Below are 5,425 nucleotides of genomic sequence, written 5' to 3'. Positions count from 1 at the left end.
CAATCGTGGATAGAACCCGTAGCGCATACACCAGTAGATGGACAAGAGGGTCCTCCTGATGCCCGTGTCATCGAATTGGGCCGAACTATAGGTGCGTAATCTAATATACGTGGTTTGTCATGAACTAGAATGTTGCTTTTATAATAGGTTTGAATATTGTGTTTTCATGATGTAGTGGACATTGAATCCATGCCGTTTGTTGAGGTTCTTGGACAATTTTCCTATCGCTTTGGTAGGTCTTCAAGGACCTGTTGCACGCTTGTACATGGATATTTTTCGTTGGAAAATTATACTGCTACGTCTCTTCTCAACATGTTTTGTAAATTTCAAGGACCGCTACTAAATGTTGTCAGGGAGCAGGTGATTGAATCAAATACCAGTTTGTTGGATTTTTTTTCTTTCTGTTTGTATGAACTGGATTTTTAAGTCTGGGGTTTAGACATGTTCCTGGTATATGTAACTGATGTAAAACCTATTCTTGCTTTTAACAGAAGACAAAGCCAACCCAACACAGTGTTTGGGGTGCGAGGCCAGGGCTTGACGATAGATATTTTAGCTTGCCGCAGTACGATGGTATACACTTTTCTTTTCATGCACATATACACTTTTCTCACTGGTGATTTTTAGCTTAAACATCCATTATTTTTGTGCAGCCTCTTGATGAAAATGTGAAGGCAAAGCTCTCACAGTTTTCCCAACATTTGGCACATTCCTCCACTTCTTAGAGTAGGTGGTTTTGCTCTGTTATTGAATTGGGAAATCTGGTTTAACCTCTATCAAATCATTGCGAATGTTGAACTTTTGAATATCCTTTTATTTCCCTCAGGGTCAAAAGGCTCATGAATCTGTATTAAAATGCTCAACCTCTACAGGTTAGTCCTTTACCTTCATCTCCTATTTTCTCATTTTATTGTCAGTATACCCGAATCCCACCTTACTTCTGCTTGGCTCCATGCAACTTTGCGAAGAATCCAGTACTAGATTAATGGACTAGGAGAGCTCAACTCTGCAGCTTGTTGTACGAGCCTGTAAGTTCGTATTGACAATTTTTCTTATCTATATGATATTCTTGTATTAGCTAAAGCATCATTATCCACTATTTTTTTTTGTTTTTTTGTTCTCAACCCATTAGGTGAGGATAGCCATGGTGGAAAGTACAGTGGACTTTCAGATTCTTATCTATTTGTACTAAAGGTATTGCCTCCATCTTTTGGGTTGGGTTTTTGGTTATATTTACTCTGTTTACATGCATGTTGGCTATAAATTTTGAATTAATGGAAAATTTGCATACTTTAGAATTATTGTGTTTTGGATTCGCGATAGAGTGTCCAGAATGCATGTAAGCTACTCTAGATTAGAGCTAATTAGAAATTCCTAACTCTAGGGTTTGTCTAAAACCATCCAAGGAAGAACCAATGGTGAAAATGAAAATAAAAGAAGGGAAGCAGGGACTTTGGTTTTGTTTTGAGCTGGGTTCAACCCACCTTAGTAGGTATTGTAACGTTGCTATTTGCAAACAAATTCATTTTATTATGTTAATTTCAGTTCTGTAAATTTGCAAAACAATCGTTGCAGTGAAGATGTTTCGTACTAAGCATTTCTAGGCGGAGACCAACAACAGCCCTCTCCAAAAGCAACGTGCTCAAGTGGCATCTTAAACAAGTGGCATTAGAAGAGGTGGAGTTAGAGGGTAATGCCAAGGAGACTTTGGAGGTTACGGCAGAAGAGTAAACACTTTCAGAAATGCCTCCCTTTTATATGCGTGCAAGCTCTATTAAAATCCATGTTAAAATCAATATTATGTATTTGTGAAAGTTAAGTAGTACCGGAACCACGTACGCCTTTTACAAGCAACCATTGTTTATGCTGCATGGCTTTAGTATTTATGTGTTGGGTTTTTATTAGAGGAACATGGAACCAAATTTTATGTTCCGAGGACATATATAGTGCGCCATTGACCTTTGGGATCACTTATGACTTGTGTAGGGGTTTCTATATATGTAACCTATATCAATTAATAAGATACATTTCTTATCATCTACGGAGTACTGTATTCATGCTTTTACCTATTTCAATAGTGTAATTAGGCTTATGATTTGCATAACGTTTCGGGAGATAGTTTCTTATATTTTGGGGGAACGTGCGCGCTAGCGTACGTTCCAACAACTAGTATATAAAAGTATAGCAGTTGTTATATGTAGGAGTTTATTTTGACGTAACAATTTAATAGAAACCATGCATCACACGTGCTAAAATCTAGTATTATGTATTTATTCCTTGTAGTACATACTATCATGTACGGATTACCCATTTATTCTACGTTAATTTATGATTTCGGGGGATATAAAATAAATAGAAAATGATTTATGGTGATCGAAGGATATTAATGCGTTAATTTCTTATTCTTCCAAGGAAATTAGTGTGAGGGGGTCGAAAAAGCGCGAGGCTAATGCATGACCTTGTCCCTCGTGGGTGTGACGATTCTTTTTATTCAATCAAGTGTAATTGGATTTCCTGTGAGTATACACCCAATTGACTAGTAATATAGGAGTCGCCATTCAGTTTTTAACGACAATGAGAAAAACTGACAAAACCCGGTTATCGTGACATAAAGGGAGTGCAATTATGTTTGACCACAACGGCCGTAGGTTCCCTTGTGATCCCTGGTGTGGGGATCTCTCAATATACACCCGCAAGGTAGAGATTGAGGGTTCGGGGGACTGTAACTACCGAGAGGAGTAATTCGCTCGTCGATAACTCCAGAGGCAGGATATCCTTACTAGCTCAGCATAAATAATTGAAGGGACATGCGTTAACTATTAAACTAATCTGAGTTGATTTTAGCAATATGCAACATATAATACTAATTCGATCGTGATTATCTGATTTAAATAACATTAAGGGACCTAGCATGATAATCCGATTTCCCAAAGATATTATATTTGTTAGGCGTGATAGAGCAATCATATTAGGTTAGTTTAACAGTTCATAAAAAGGGTGAGGAAAGCGGTTAAATCATCGAAAAGGGACACATTACGACGCACCCTTGAGAGGTGCGTCACGGTTCTCAGAAAACTAACCACTTTGACTTTGCTATTTCTCCTTTTTATTTAACGAATCTCGATTATGGGACAGGATATGTTCTGTTCGATTTATGGATCGATTGCGACAGAACGCGTGAACAGTTTCGCAGCGAGAGGCTTAGGCTAAGGGGTTTAGAGTCAATACTCAGAGCATATTATGTGTTGTTGTGTGTTGTTTCACGTCAAAACTAGGGGTCTATTTATAGGGAAGAGTTCGTGGAAAGATAGAATTGCAGAGTTCTAATCCGCAAAGAATTAGGAAAAGAAACGTACCCAGGTATTTTCAGCGCCCAGGCCTGGGCGCCGAAGATTTCGGCGCCCAGAGCCAGGCGTTGAAAATAGGGTCTGGGCAGTTTTTTGTTTAGTCAGATTCGGATTCTAAAATCCGTAGAGTTTGAGATTAATTTGAGTCTTTTAGCGCGTATCAATTTGTGACGGAATGCGTCTGGGCCCGTTACGAACTCTAGGCTCGTTAGGATTTAAATTAATACGTAACTCTTATTTCCGAATCCTATTAGGAATAGGATTCTCGCAGTTTTCTATCTCATTTAGGATTTATGTTGGAATGCAACACCTAATTCTGACAGGTTTCTATCTTTTATGATTTGCCACTTTTAGAAGCTACCTTTTACGGCAGTTACTATTTTTAGCAGGTTTCCATAAATAGCAGGTTTCGGGTGAAATGAAGTAGGGAATCGAGATTCGTTTATTTTATAGGAGATGCGTTTTCAAGTGGAGTTTTTATGCTTTCATCATCGAACCTTTCCCTTGCGGGAATGGGGACAAAAGTAGGTGTCTACAGTTAGCCCCCACTTTGACTGAGTCTTGGAGTAAGACGATGGTCAAAGTATTAGACGGAGTGCGTCACACAAGCCATGGTGTATGTGACCTGTTTTGCGAGGGTCTCACGAGCCCCCGAGTGATAACATTTGACTTAAGGGTCATCACTTGAAGTGTCGAAATATCCCTCACGTGTCATTGGGATTTGTCAACTGATAGTATAGAAACTTCCTCACTTTGTCATTGGAAGGATCTAAAGATGCGTAGAAACTCCCTCACTTTGTCATTGGGAGTAACTACAAATGTTTTCGAAATTAAAGCTGTAAAGTGTAATTGGGCCTGGCCAAGCCCAATCACGAGGTAAAACGTTTTTAAAGATTCTCATTTTCAGGGCTAGCTAAACGAGAAAACCCCCTTATTTTTATAGGATGTAAAACGAAGGAAAATCCAACAAACCAATCCTTTAATTTTTGGAAAAAGGGAAAACCGATAAAAGTTATCGCTGCAGCGACTAAGAACCTGCGCTGTTATTGACGCAGACCCCGCCCGCTGAAGGTGGGCGAGCCTGTCCTCTGAGGGGGACCCCCCGTCCGATAGAAGTGGACGAATCTGTTTGATGTTTTTGAAAATAAGGACCTACGCGGTTTGTGACGTAGACCCCGCCCGCTGAAGGTGGCGAACCTTGTCCGCTGAGGGTGGACACCCCGTCCGATAGAAGTGGACGAATCTGTTTTTTGAAAATAAGGACCTACGCGGTTTGAGACGTAGACCCCGCCCGCTGAAGATGGCGAATCTTGTCCGCTGAGGGTGGACACCCCGTCCGATAGAAGTGGACGAATCTGTTTGAATTTTTTTTTTTGAAAATAAGGACCTACGCGGTTTGTGACGTAGACCCCGCCTGCTGAAGGTGGCGAGCCTATTTTAAATTTGAAGATTTTATTTTTCGAAAACTGAGGACCTGCGCGGCTAGTGACGCAGACCCCGCCCGCTGAGGGTGGGAGAGCCCATTTTGACTTTCTTATTTTGCCTATGTAGAAGGGCTTTTGTGATTACAACCTGTTGGTGGGTCGTAATATTTCCTGATTAGATGTGTCCTATAAGTGGGTCCACATTGTGTATATTTTTGTTTAACGATATTTTATTTTATTATTTTTTTATTTATTATTATCATTTTTTTTCTTCAAAATACCGTTTTTTTCTTTTTTGGGATACAAATAAGATAACGGATATCTTTACACAAAGTAGGGGGGTACGCGTGCCCGACATCGAATATTCGCTGTCTGGGAAGTATTTTCAGCGCCCAGGCCTGGGCGCAAGAATTTCTAACGCCCAGAGCTGGGCGTTGAAAATGTGAAAGGGGGACTGGTCTTTAAATTCGCGGACCGTCTCCTTCCTTTCCCATTTCCCCCATTTTCGCTCAAGCTCTCCACTTCTCTCTACTGATCTTTGCTCGTTTCTTTCACTTTTCTTCACGAGTTCTACTCCAAATCACTTCCTAGCCTTCCCAATGTAAGTAATTTTCAATAATTTCGAGTTTTTTTTGTCAATTTCAGTATTTTGTC

The 5,425-nt window shown here is 40.0% G+C and overlaps 1 long non-coding RNA gene across 1 annotated transcript; it reads left to right on the top strand.

Annotated features, from left to right (window-relative positions):
* Positions 1 to 664: 664 nt before the first annotated feature.
* LOC130460081 (uncharacterized) lies at positions 665 to 1,944 on the top strand. Its single transcript, XR_008919984.1, has 4 exons — positions 665 to 872; positions 969 to 1,028; positions 1,133 to 1,194; positions 1,546 to 1,944. It is a non-coding gene; the product is annotated as an uncharacterized lncRNA (long non-coding RNA).
* Positions 1,945 to 5,425: the final 3,481 nt, after the last annotated feature.

The sequence above is a fragment of the Spinacia oleracea genome, chromosome 4 (genome assembly GCF_020520425.1).
Source record: "Spinacia oleracea cultivar Varoflay chromosome 4, BTI_SOV_V1, whole genome shotgun sequence".
NCBI lineage: Eukaryota > Viridiplantae > Streptophyta > Magnoliopsida > Caryophyllales > Amaranthaceae > Spinacia > Spinacia oleracea.
This window is presented reverse-complemented; position numbering and strand designations above follow the sequence as displayed.